Source organism: Pezoporus occidentalis, unplaced genomic scaffold, assembly GCF_034315485.1.
Source record: "Pezoporus occidentalis ecotype Australia unplaced genomic scaffold, CSIRO_AGI_Poc_V1 ctg26, whole genome shotgun sequence".
Taxonomy (NCBI): Eukaryota; Metazoa; Chordata; class Aves; order Psittaciformes; family Psittacidae; genus Pezoporus; species Pezoporus occidentalis.
Genome location: NW_026914502.1, coordinates 1,059,211 through 1,073,144, shown reverse-complemented (window position 1 = coordinate 1,073,144; position 13,934 = coordinate 1,059,211). Strand labels below are relative to the sequence as shown.

The window sequence follows — 13,934 nt, the reverse complement described above, 5'->3', positions numbered from 1 at the left end:
ACTGTGACGCAGTAACTCATCAGAAGTGTGTAAGTAGACTGCTACTAGAAAACGTGCTCTGAAAGCAAGCATGAATGTCTATGGTTTTAAAGCAAGAGAATTCTTGTTAAGACATCCCTAATACCTGGGCAAAGGCATAATTTTATATTAGAAGGGATTTTGTGCTGCTTTTTTAGTCCCATGTCCTCGGTGAACCTTGCTTTGTGAGTTTTCAAAAATCAGCATTTTGCTCACTAATAGCAAGCTAGGTAGAATTTAGGCCATCTGAATACAGCACCAGATTTACAGTGGGGCGAACTTCGTTTTCAGCCAGCGCTTGTTTACAGCAGAATCCATTGAGCTGTATGAATTGACTGTGAAATTACTTCAGTGCAGCTTGAAAGCGGGCTTAAGTTCCCCGTGTGCAAATGGGATGGATGTTTTTATTGAGTGCTTCCAGGATCTCCCCGTTCAGCTCCCCCCACAGAGCCTTGATGATAAAAATAACCATTGTAAGTATTTAAATACCCATTGTGGAGGGTTGGCTGTGGGCTGCATGACAAAGAGGTGGTGGTATGCGGTCATGGCATTAAACATGTTGGCCCTGAGTCACAGGGAGGCTGCACCTGTGCACTTACTGCAGCTGCACAGGGTTGGAATTGGTGTTTCACACTTGGTGGTGCAAGTGTGGAAAGCTAGAACCTCATGTGCTGTACTCCAGTCCCCAGCCTGCAGCGGTATGGCTGTGTCCCTCCATCCCTGGCTCAGAGGTCACTGGTGTACTCTAGGGAGACCCTCTGCAGTGTTAATGTTCGCTGTTCTGACTGGTTAAACTTTGTTGTTGGGGACTCAACTTTCTTCCGCAGGAAAGGTTATCCCTCCCTTGAACACATTCCTACCGCTTCATCTCCATTCAAACCTACTGTTAAGTGAGCTGACAGTTTAGATTAGCTATGACTTAAGTAGGGTTGTTTCTTCTTCCAAAAGGAGCTATGTTTTGGTTAAATGTGCTATAAAAAACATGTCAGTGAAGCTGGAGTAGGCTGTTCAAAATTAAATACGTAGAAAGCAGTTTCTGATTTCCAGGCTGTGATTATTCCATTAAATACAGATTGAAACTGCTGCTTAGCACAGTCTTAATTCAAAATTAGTTACATTATTCCTAACCTATACTAAGAGGTTGCTTTTGGGAGTAAGTACCTTTCATATTCTCCAAGGGGGTTTACAGCTAGTGTGAGATATCGACAAACTGCTCAGTGTAGTGCATTGGTGCTGTTATTAGCAGACTACTTGCAGCCACACTGTAGAAGGGGCAAGAAATGGAAAAATCAAATCAAGAGTTACTCTTCACATACCCATACGCTTTGACTGAAATAAATCTGTCAAGAATACAGAGGTCTGTCTTAGCTATTGAATTCAGAACTGGCTTTGCTTTGTTAGTCATGTATCTTCTGGTACGAGCGAGTGAGTCGGTTGTGAATCATATGTGCAATTAAGGTGACTAAACTTGGAGGAAAATGTGAACTGTAAAGTTCTAAAGGAAGAACCAGGAGCGTATATTTTCCACTTTTCTACCTTTTTATCCTTCTCTCATTTTTCAGCTTTCAGGGGGTTTTTTATAGTATCCTTCTTTACTCCCTACCTTTTAAACACTATTAATGTCTCTCTCAATTCCTTTTGCCATTTTCCTTACGATACTTTCTCTAGATCTCTTTACCTTTCAACTAACATAGCTCATGGCAAAAGAAAAGTTTCTTCTGGCTGGTTAATCTTTTAATACGCTGGAGTTAAGCAGTGAGTCACTGTGACGTACCAGCCAGGCCTTTAATCCTCAGGCTTTTTGGAGAAGTCCTCAGGAATTTTATATCTTCAGGGTATTAACACGAAGTACGGTTCTCTCCCTTCCCAAATGTTTACTGTGATCTGGTGGGATTTAGGCTGGAATGAGAGCACCTCAGTGCGACACACTGGATGTTTCATGGTTTGCTTCACTCTTTTCCATGGAAGAGAACGCTCTATGCTGGATAGTGTTTTATCTTCCATGCTAAAGAAGGGGCTCTCCCTTGTGGAGCTGAGGAATGTGGTTTGGTGGGTGGAAAGCAAGAAGCCCCAGGAGAAAACTCTTTGGCCTTTGCTTCCTCTGTTCCCCCTTTCCTGTCTGTCTGCCACTCTCTTTCCTCCCTTCTCTCTGGGAGCCAGATGAAAAATTCCCTTTCAGCCATTAGGGAATAGGAGGAGTGAATGAGGACTATGGGACTGCTGGTAGAAACCGGTGTACAAGGCCTTGCTTATTCCTGGGAAGCTGGCCAGGGGCAGGGCAGGCTGTGCAGGGAGCTGGGGCACGAGAACTCCCCAGAAGGCTGTCTTTTTGCTGATGGAGATTGAGATGTTGTTAAAGTTGGCTGCACAAGCTTCTTCAGGATAGAACTGTTACAGGCTGCTGTAATAGTTCTTATTTTGGTAACGACTTCTTTCAGTCCTCTTAGCAGATAAAGGCTTTGTAATTTGTTTGACTAGAACCACAAATGCTAGCTATTGATCACAAGTATTTGTTATAGTAACCTATGTATGACTTAACAACAGCGATAGTATCTATGTCAGCAGTTCATGTCAGAAGTCATTCATACAAGGTGAAAACTGATAGTATGAGTGGAAGTGGGTTTCCAACACCAAGTACGCCACACCAGGTGGAGCTTTTGGTCATGGGTATTTTGGAGCGTGCCAAACCTCAGCACCGTCTGCCATGGTAGCAGGTGCTACCATGAGGTTCCCAGAGGTGGAAGGAAGGAAGTCTTATTTTCCTTGGTTCTGTTTCCCCTCACTTCAGGTCTAAACAGTCTTCCTATTTCTCATAGTATAAAAGGGCCATTAAATACATGGTACTCTTTGAGAATGAATGCTCCTTTCCTACCCCAAGATGACCATCTGAAAACCGGAATTGGGAATACGTGTTTGGCCGTGAATATTTTAGCCTGCTGATTTTTCAGAATAGAAGCTTTTTTCGAATTTAGCTACAGCATTCAGGTAATTAGAGAAATTGAAATGTTGGGTCTGCAAACTAAAGATAGTATATAGAATTTTGTATCATCTTAATAGAAGTATTTTCAGGTGGTGAGAGCATGCCAGAATACGTAATGGAGTTATAAGATGGTTGATGAAAAAAGTGATTAGAAACTTGCAGCTGGATTTCTTAGTATGCAGAGATTTTTGTTTGCTTGCTTGTTTCAACTTACGGTGTTAATTCTGTATCTTGTCATTTTCTCTGCTCTTACTTGCTTTGGTAGCAGGAACTGGAATGCTTCTGTGTTCTAGAGAAGAATAGTACTTGTTTTAGTGTCACGTTCCTGTTTCAAAGTATGTTCTTTTCTTTCAGAGGCTGGTTGATCATTCCAGGAATCCATAATCACAGAAGGTGTTTACTTTTGCAAGTAGCAATGTAAACTGCATTGCTAGGCAAAACTGCACAAGTGTTTAGTTCCAGGGGAGTAAGAGTTGGGTGTGACTCTTAGAACCTTCATGCCTTAAAAAGGATTTTCCTGGAAGGAACTGTGGTCTATGTCATTTCCAGTTGTGATTGTGTTCATGTGTATTGTTTTAATAGCTTGCATGTGAAGAGATCTAGCAGTGAGTCAAATGTACAGATTTTCATGTTGCTTCTCAGAATTTTGATGTTTCCACTCCAGCTGTGGTGTAGTAACCTTTCCTCATCCTCTTTGGACTCCTGCCCTCTATGAGCCTCTTGATCTAATTTTAGGAGCACTATCTGACTTGGCTCTCATTATTAAAGTTAATTATCTTGGAAGACATCTGTGATTTGACTTCACTGTCGGCTCTCTTGCCGACACTGGAGGGGTAGTGTTAGGTATCCTTCTAGGTTCTCCTTGCATCTGTCATTTTAAAGCACAGCGTAGTACTCTGCTTTTGCATGACCCTAATAATTCTCTTGATCTTTGCCTAGCACAGTGTGGCATCATAGCCTGCACTTTCCTACTGCCAGGCTTTGGCAGGCCACCCTCCTGGTGGAACACACAGCCACACTCATGATACAGTCTGTGTTTGGGCAACTTCCACTTTTCAGTCCCAGGCTGAAAAAGAATGATTGTCATGTTGTGGGATGCCTTCATTCACCAAAATAAGTTTTTAAGTTAGAAGGTATTAAGTGTTGTTCAGTCAAATTGTCTGAAGACTGAAGTAAGTAAACATAAGAACACAGGGTACCATAAGTTCCTGTGTACTGTGTCTTAAGTCCTTAAGACAGACCCTTACTCTGAATCAGTATGGCTGTTCTTGTTTTCCATGGTGACTGTAAGCACATACCTAAGAAAGACTAAATGGGGCAAATATGATTAATATAGTCCGTTCCCCGTGTCCTCTGTCTTCAGCCGTTTTTAGCGGGGGGGTTTCCTGAGCCTGTTGTGCTTTGTTACTTTAGCAGCCTTCAGTGAAGCCGCTCTTCCTGGTGTTTTTCTAGTCTCCCTTCAAAGCCTATTTAAACCTGCCTCCACAGTATCCTTAGGCATCAACTTCTGTGGATCAGGGAGTTTTTGAGCTTGCGTCCTGTCAGCTTCATTAAATGGTCTAGTTACTGTCAGTCCCTATCCATCCTCCTTATGCCACTCAGTTTGCAGTCCAGATTTCTTCTGTGGGTCATCCAAGGTCAAGAGTGCCAGCATACTTAGTGCCTCCCCAGTTTGAAGCCGTTTCTTATCTTCATTAATCTTTGTCTGTTAATGTATCTCATATCTGGATCTTGCGTATCTCTTCTTACATGTCTGGTTTGATAAGAGGTGACTGTGATTCTGAATGGCACCATAATTACGTTTTCTGCTTTGCTCTTTATTCCTTTGGTAATACTTCATGCTATTTGGTTTGTGTGTTTATTGCTGGTGAGCCCTGAGCTGATACTGTCATGGAGTTACCTATCACAATCCAAAATCCTGCTTCTCGGGGGCAGTGGTCAGCTCAGAGCCTGCCTTCAGTACACGCATCGTTTTGCCTTCATCTGCCTACTTTTGAACAGGTACATTGAGCAGGTCTGTTGAACTTCATCTGCCGTTTCTGTTGTCCAGTCACTGCAGCTATTTGCAGTTATATGTCAGCCTCATCGCCTTTGAGAAGCTTTATGTGATCAGCCAACTTTGTCACCTTGCTGTTCTCCCTTGGATGTGCTGAAGAGCAGATCCCTGTATCACTCATCTGGTACTTCCCTCCATTTAGAGCACAAACTCTTAATGCTTACTGTTTGCTTCCGTTTTTTCTAAGACCAATTACTTATTCATGCCAGACCATACTTCTTAAGCCATGGCTGCATAGCTTTCTTTAAAATGCTTGATCGTCTCCCATATTGAAGTGTCCACGTATGAAAATGGCATCACTGGTTGAAAGCAGTGGGAGATGACCCATATCCATAAATGTAGTCAAAGAAATAGGATAAGCTTATCAATGTTGAAAGGGGAGGGATCTGGTAAGCAGGTCAGAGTACACATTTCTTCATTGATCACTGTACTTTAGACTGAAAAATAGTTTCCATGGAGAACTTTTCAATCTTGCTCATTTTGTTCCCTTCCTTTGCTCCCCTTGGGAGGTGAGGGGTGAAGAAAGCAGAATGCTTTAGTTTGGTTTGTACAGACAGCTTCTGCTCTGAAATTTGACATCAGTGCTTCCTGAAGGTAAAGATTCTGCCTCCGTTTTTATGACAAATACATCTGTCTGTCTAGCTGTATCCCTGCATTTTTAGTGCCAGCTTTTACTCAATCCAAATCATTGATGAGAATATTTCAGCCAGGTTATTTTTTCTAGTTAGCATGAAATCACACACCTTGTTATAAAGAGGAAATCTCTAAGACTTTTCCCAGGTCTGTGCTGTACTCACAGTTGGTGCCAGATTGTTCCCAGCTGTCCTGTTCAGATGTCTGCTGGCCTGATCCTCATGGGCTGTAAGTAGGTGTAGCAGCATGAAACTATTTCATGTAACAATTAAAAACCAAGTATTTGATTTTACTTTCCTTGCTATTCTGCATGGATAAAGTTCCTAACCCAACCTGGCAGCGACGTATCTGGTTCTAAGGGGTTTGGAGGTGCTTCTGATAGTAACAGGAGACTAATTGCTTCCGGGTATGTATGAAAGTGAAGAGAGTACATTTGTATTGTTTAGTGCTTTTTGGTAACTTTCTTCTTTGAATGAAAGTCATTTTCTGTTCAGTAAATAAACACAGTGATTCTCCTAAGACCCAGAACCACATACAGTTTCAGTACTTCATATATCTTATTGGGTATATTTCTGTGCCATATGCATTTGTGTGACACTGCTTAGCTATGCAACACAGTTTTTTAACTGAATATTGCAAACAAGCTGCATCTCAGCACTAAGTAATGTTTAAATCATTTTCAGGTGGTTTTGATTAAAGTGCATCTGAGGAAGTGAGAGATTTTATTACACGTTTGATAGGAATTTAATAACTTTAGCTCTAGGAATTACTGGAGATGGGGTTTGAAGGCTGATTATTTCATTTTGGTGGGTTGTTCAGCTCTCATTTGGACTTTCATTTCGGTAAATATCGTGTGTTTTTGACCATGTGAAAAGCAACCCTTTGAATGCTTTAATGACAGTTCGTAGAAGGCTGTAATGCAAGTAGCTGTCTACATGGTGTCTTATTTCAGTGCTTAGGGTAAGAATTCTTACTTTCACGTATTTGAAGGTCTGTGAAAAAATATATCTGTGAATATAGGTTCCACGGCTCATTTAATGATGACACTTTTAACAGCAAAATACATGGGATTGAAAGGGCTAGTGTATGTAGAACAAGGAACTCTGCTTTTGATGAGAGACTCCTACCACTGCCACAGAACAAATGCATAGAAGCAGTGATGTACAAGAGGCTCAAAAACCAAAATCTGAGGACTGCAGAAAATGCTGAATTCCAGGGCAAAAATTGCAGCTCCCCCCCCCCAATTAAATTACAGCATTTTAAAATTGAAGAGGTAAGATCTCAAAAGAATTGCCAGAAATAAGGTTTTTGTGTACGACTCTGGTCCCTTGCATTGTGATAGTCTCTAAATCCAGTATGAAATGTTCTTGTTCCATGGAACTGTTGCCCGGGTAGATGCTCGCTAAGGAAGCAACCTTAAAATACGTACTTTTGTTCCTGATGTTTAACACATCTCCTTACAGTTTTGTTTTTGTCTTTGACTTTTCCCATGCTGTTCAGATTCTTTTCCAAAAGTGATGACATTTTCTCATGGGCTTTCCTATGCTGCTATGCGTTATTATACCTTTAAATTGAAACTTCACCGAGCTTGATGTTGCCATCTATTTCTTTCTGTCTCCCTTTTCTAGCCTCTGTCTTCTCTGCCCTTAAATCAGACGGCTTTTCTTCCTTACCTAGTTTGCTGAAAGAAATGGAGAAGAATTTCCTTATCCTATCCTCTTTGGTTTTGAAGGCTCACTGCCTTAGAGTTGTCCCCACAGCTGCAAGCCGACTCGGGCCGAGTTGTTGCCTGCGGATGTTTCATATGTAGCTTGGTCAACAGTAGGAGCTGAGAATCTTTAGCCTTTTTGAGTTTTCAAGTGAGTACTGAGAGGCACAGGCAACCCAAAGGCCATTTCCTGTTAAATACCGAAACCTGCTTTTTGGTGCTCAAGAATGCTATATCTGCGTTATCAGTTTGTGAGAACTTCTTGATGTCGGTCCTGCTTTCAGGAATGGCTAGGTTGTGTTGCGGGTTCTTTTCCACAGGCATTGGATGAGAGCAGGATGCCCGACAAGATTTAGATGAACTGTTTAACAATCGGAAAGGTTTGCCTGTATGAGAAACTGTTCTGTTGCAGGATTCAGGCGGTTTTGACTTTAAATGCAAGTACTTTCTGTTGCCTGTCGCTAAGGGTGGTCATTTCTATTGAGTCATGTCTAAAGTTATTTCACTTAGAAACCATACTAACAGCATGTTTTGAGGAGAGGGGGTAGTCTGAATGAAAAATTCCGAAACAGCAAGCCTGCAGTATATGTTCTGTGCTATTTCCGTGTAAGAAAACAGCACTCCGCAACCCAGAAAGGTGAAACGTGATCAATTGTCTGCTATTCAAATAACGGCCAGACTTGGATACCAAGAGCTTTACTCAGGGTGCTGTATGGCACGTGTGCTCTGTCGATGTTAACACCTCAGAACCACTGAGTTCCCTGGTGCTGTGTGACAGCAAACTAGATGACGCACAGCACAGAGCTTTCCTCAGTTCATGCTAGATTGCTGTCAAGCAGATAAAGCTGTTTGTCACATCAGTACCTCCTCCTGCCATCCTTGGTCTTTGGGCTGCTGCTGTTGGCCATGGCAGGATTTGTTCCAGACTCAGCCTTGTATCCCTTCTGGAGTCACTCGAGTTGCTCCCCATACGCTGCTCCGCAGGGCCCCTTTTTGCATGCAGCTTTGCTTGGGCTGACATGGATGTGCTTTAACCATGGCATGGATAATCTCCAAACCACATAATCCTCACAAGGATTACGAGGGTGATGATTATGTGGGGAAAGGCTAACACCTGCTGATGCTATCAGTTATACTTCTAGCACATGGGTAGTATGAATTATAGTAGTGACCTCACTTTGCAGTGAAATTCAAGATATTTACTGTCCTAATCAGGTACTAAAACACTACACTGCCCACACCTTTGCCTTTAACAGGCTGCTTATTTTGGCTCAGAGTTCTTCTGAATATTCCTTCTACTTGAAGAAAGCTTTGGAAGATGGTGAAAGCATGCTAATTGCATCTTCCTTAAGGCTTTCTTCAGGTATTCAGTGACTTAATTCAACTTTTCAAAAGTGGGATTTACCCTGGTTCCTGGGGATTTCTGTGATAACTTCAGTTTTGTTTATAGATGCAGATATTTGGCTTTACACCTAAGTCAGTGTTCAGTTAATAACATTAGATCTTGGCAAAGACATCTACAGGTGGATGGAGGAAGCAGAACAGTGCTTAAATAACATGAGTAGAACCATAGTTCAAAACCAACTGCCTGTTAAAAAGTAGTAAATAAAACTAAAAAGCCACTGCCCAGCTCCTTTTTAAAACATCCTCTCTCTATAGGATTAAGTATGTTGGATCATGGGTTTTGTAAGGATAATATAGTAGCTCAATCAAAAGCTTGATAGTAAAATCAGTAACTGTTAGCTTTTTGTTTGCTTACAGTGTCCTAGTAAGTATTAACATTGGTTTGATCCAAATTCCTTCCTGTGAGTAGCATTCTGTAGCGGTTTGGATTTTTTTGTTACCTCTGTCCTTTTCCATAATTGGACATTATAACTGTGGGGAGAAGCATTCAGTTTTCAGCTGGACAACACGCCTGTCTTCATTTCTGACAACTCACGTTGTACTTACCCAGACTGTATTTCCTTTGTTACTTCAACTCCTGTTTACACCATATGTCTTTTCATTTCATGGATGTATTAACTCGTATACCTGAGTACGAGTGAGAAAAGAGGTTGAATTGCTTTAGGAGTACCTCAAGGCATTCATCCGTGCTGAATTAACTATCCTTGGGACAGAACCAGAAGTAGTGAATTTCTCTGTGGGCTGTAAAGCCCAGATGACAAGAGCTAGTCATAATTCTTCTGTATGGAGTATTTGTTTATGAACCCCCTAATATAATCCTTGGATAGAACTTAAGAGGTGTTGGTAGGCACAGTGACATGCCATTTCATGAATGAAAGATAGTAGAGAGTAGTGAGGAGACAGATTGACTTGCACAATGCTCCTGTCTGTCAAGCAAAGCTGATGGAGACACATTCAAGGAAGGGTATTGCTTTCCTGCTCACGATACAAGCTGAGTTCTTCTAGGATCCAAGGGCAAGCAGTAGTAGAAACAGCTGGTTTCTTAAGACTTTACACTTGCTTTTCATGTTTAGCATATGATGAATGTAATTATTGGCTGAACCTCACCATATTTAAGGCAGTCTTTTTTTTTTTCCCCTGGTCTTACACATAAGGAATGCTAAAGCACAGCAAAATTAAGTTACTTCTCTGTGTTCCTTCTATGAGTCAGCGGCACAAGTAGGAAATAAAGCTCACAGCTATTCTTAGTCCCAGGAATATTTCATTCAAACAACAGGCCCGTACACTTTGGACCATGGACAATACACTGTCCTTATATAGCTTTTGAAAATAATAATTGCACAGATCCAGAGTTGAGCTGATGGCCAGATGTGATGGGAGACAGGTTTCTTTCCCCCGCAGGCATGTTGACGGGAACCTTTGGTTTCCTTTCCTTCCTCTGAAGTATTAAGTAGAGCTCCATTGTTCAGACTGTGTGACTGTGTCCTACACCTGTGCTTTCCTAAACCAGCAGTGTTGGGAGGTTTTTATTGTCCTTTTTTTTTGTTCTTTTATTTATTTTGTCTGTTTACTGTCTGCAGAAGGGGAAGTCCTAGAAGAGGAAGGGGGATAAATGATTCAGGGCTATACTGAATTGTCAAGAGTCAACTCGGAGAGCAGAGTGGAAGAGCTTGGACCATGAGTGTCCACGTCCCTCTTTTGTACCTAAATCACAAGGCTTTATTCTGTCCCTTCAAATTAGTAACATGTAGGATCCCTGTGTTTTACTGCAACTCAAGCATATGGATCAGCAATCTGTTTTGAATATAACTAATTATGTGAAATGAGCTCTGTACGTATGCTTTGGATTTTGAAACTTTAATATTTGGGGGGATGGATTTTTAGAAGTCAAACAATTCACCTTATGAAGGCGTTTCACACTTCCTTTTGTCTTGGTTCCTAAGCAGTTACGTCTGCAGTTTTGCCAGCTAAACAGCTGTCTTTGTACAATTAATTTACTGTAGTGACAGGACAAGGGGTAACGGGCTCAAACTTAAACAGGGGAAGTTTAGATTCTATATAAGGAGGAAATTCTTTCCTGTGAGGGTGGTGAGGCACTGGAATGGGTTGCCCAGGGAGGTTGTGAATGCTCCATCCCTGGCAGTGTTCAAGGCCAGGTTGGACAAGGCCTTGGGTGAGATGGTTTAGTGTGAGGTGTCCCTGCCCATGGCAGGGCAGTTGGAACTGGATGATCTTAAGGTCCTTTCCAACCCTGACTGTTCTGTGATACTATGAGAAATAAGAATAATTGGAAGAATTGTCTGCTATTTAGTAATAGTTCAGTATACTTTTGTTCAGATCTGTCTGGAGATATATTCTTAATTACCAAATGGATTTTACTTTAGCTCTAAAGGCTTTTGTGCCAGGGGATTAAGTTATATGTAATGAGCTTGGAAAGCTGAAGTGTGCATTGCAGCAGGTTGTTGTTTGACAAAGTATATCTGCGTGGATGCAGATAGATTAAATGCTTACTTGATGCAGTGAAGGAGGAAACCCAGCAGTAACCTAATTTCTGGAATGACATAACTGTAAAGATATACAGTCCAACTTCCATTCTACACGGTTTTGGTTTTCTTCTAGAAATACACATAGTTGTAAACCAAAAAGAATGGTTTTGCATGGGAGATAGTAATATAGAAGCATGAAAGTAGAAATTATATACGCATGTGGAATGGAAGCAGGTTTATGATTTTCAAGTTGCTGCATGGGTTACAAGTACATATTGCTAAACTGACTTTGTCTTGGTTATTGCCTGTGAAATCCAGTATTATGAAGGATCAGCGCACAGATGTATGCTTTGCTTTAAATACTTATGTACATGCTGATTCTGCCAAGCATATCTGTTTGGAGCTGTCCAAGTTTGGAGCTCTCTGAGTATTTTACTCCATTCATCTGCATACTCAAGCAGTAAATGCAGGACACAGGTGTTCTTCCCACCTCATCAGTCAGGCCAGTGGCAGAAAGGAAGGGATATTGCCTGATTCCGTATCCAGTTTGCTGGACCATATTGCTTTCCAAAAAGTAAAATTGGCTTTCATACCGTGAGTACAAAAACTTAGAAAATGGGGTTATCCTAACTTAGAAAATGGAGTTATCCTAACTTAGAAAATGGAGCTGCACAGACTACCAGGTGGATAACGTGGAGTATGTGCTGCTAGCGATGCCTTGGGAAAGCCCTTTTTAAGATAGCAAAAGTACATGTGTTAAAATGGATAGGTGTTGTCAGAAGAGTGAAATGGCCAAGTAGGGAGAATCACTGGCCCACCCTGATGGTATCATCTCTGCCTCTTGCATGGTTCTCTAAAACCATTTCCGAAATCATTGAGCTTTTTATGTCTGTCTCAAGAAGTTACTGAGATCTGGCATCACAAAAGCATATGTAAGGAGAAATGGTGCGACCTGTGCTTTTCAATTCTAAAGAAAAAATACACGAGTGAAAAGTTAATACATGATTACCATGATGATTTGATACCAGAGGAAAACATGACTCAATCACCTGGTACAGCAATTGTCAAAGCTCAGGAGGAAACTCACCATATAAAGGATGACGAATTTGCTATTTTCTGCTGTGCATACGTGCTGTGATGTATGTTTGGGCACAGATAAGCTTCTCTTTGTTTTCAGGCTTTGGCTTTGCAGTCAGATATTAGTTTGCTATTAAAACTTTTTTTTTCTTATTTATACAAATACAAACAAAAGTAACTTGACTTTTTACTTTATTTTAACCAACTCGTACAACAAAAGTATATTGATGAACTGAGTTTGATGGTGCTGTTCAAAGAGGGAAGGAACAGGCTTTGTGATTTAGATACAGCCACTTGGATGCATGTCTGTAACTGCATTTGCAGACTGGTTCCTGACAGTTTTTGGCTCTGGTCACGTACTTACTATGCAGTATGCCTAACAGGCAAGGTGTGTTCATGGACATGTGCATGCAGACATACCTGTGCTCCCCTCCAGGCAAGGAAGTGCCCCAGATAGCACCTATACATGATTTCATCCTTTAGTTCATGACAGGGCTCAAGCCTCATGAATCCACCGAGCTCACTAGGTGTATTTGCCCCTGAAAAGATCCCCTGCAGCCCAGTACATTTCTAATGTAGCCAGATACACAGTGTACCAGGCAAGGGAGAGCTCGTTCGAACTTGCACTGCGTCATGTTCCCATCTGTCCTGAGTACAGAAGGCTTCTTGCTCAATCGTGGGTCTAGGGCAGGCTGAGAAAGCAACATTAAAATAGCTGTTGCTTGCTGTCTGCATCAGGGTTGAGTTTCTGAGGAGTAAAATAATAACACGTGCGTGTAATTCAAGTACAAAGGAAATAGGAAGGGGGATAGCAAGGAACAAATCCAGAAAACAAGGAACAGTTGGGCATCATAATTACAGACATCTGATTATGCTGGAGGAATTAAAGGGCTCCAAAAGAATTATCCTTTCAACCATTCTGAAACTGGAGGGGAGGGAGCGTATTCAGCAGGGGGTCGGTTGGTGGTTTTAAGTTATGTGTTCAAAATAACCACCTTTATCACAGGTTGCTTGGTAGCAAAATCTGCAGCACAGCTCCCGCAGGAGTCTCCTCAGTTACTCACAAACTCGGATGAAATGATCGCTGCTTCAGTACTAAGTTGAGCTTTCGTTTCGGAAGACCCCGGGAAATGTGTTCAGAGGAGTAGTGGCTAGGGGTTTTTCTGAGATTTTGAGCATTCTGAAAACTGTTTAGTAGGCACGTGTCAAAATCTATCTAAATCTTTCCATGCTGCTGGGGACTTATGAGTAAGTGTAAATGCATAGAAAATACTGTCTATAAGGAGTTTAAAATGACAGAAGTGATAAGCATTTTATTATGCTTTTCAATAGCTTATTTGAGGCACTAGCAAGTAGTACCTGAGATGGTGAAAGGTGAATGGGCTTCGACACAGGACACTCCTAACTCATTAAAATACGTAAGAATACAAATTCTTCATCAGAAACTGCGCAGTTTACTGGCTGGTCTCTTATCCCACTTACCAGGTGGGAAAATATCCTTTACTTTTTAATGCAAGGATCATCCAAGAAATCTCCAGAAGGAAACTTGCATAAAAGTTGCTTCACCCTTTT

General features: G+C 41.5%; 1 protein-coding gene across 3 annotated transcripts in view; it reads left to right on the top strand.

Annotated features, from left to right (window-relative positions):
- Positions 1-13,934, top strand: part of CBLB (Cbl proto-oncogene B) — a 118,107-nt gene that overhangs the window by 40,782 nt on the left and 63,391 nt on the right. The gene's annotated exons all lie outside the window — the stretch shown is intronic.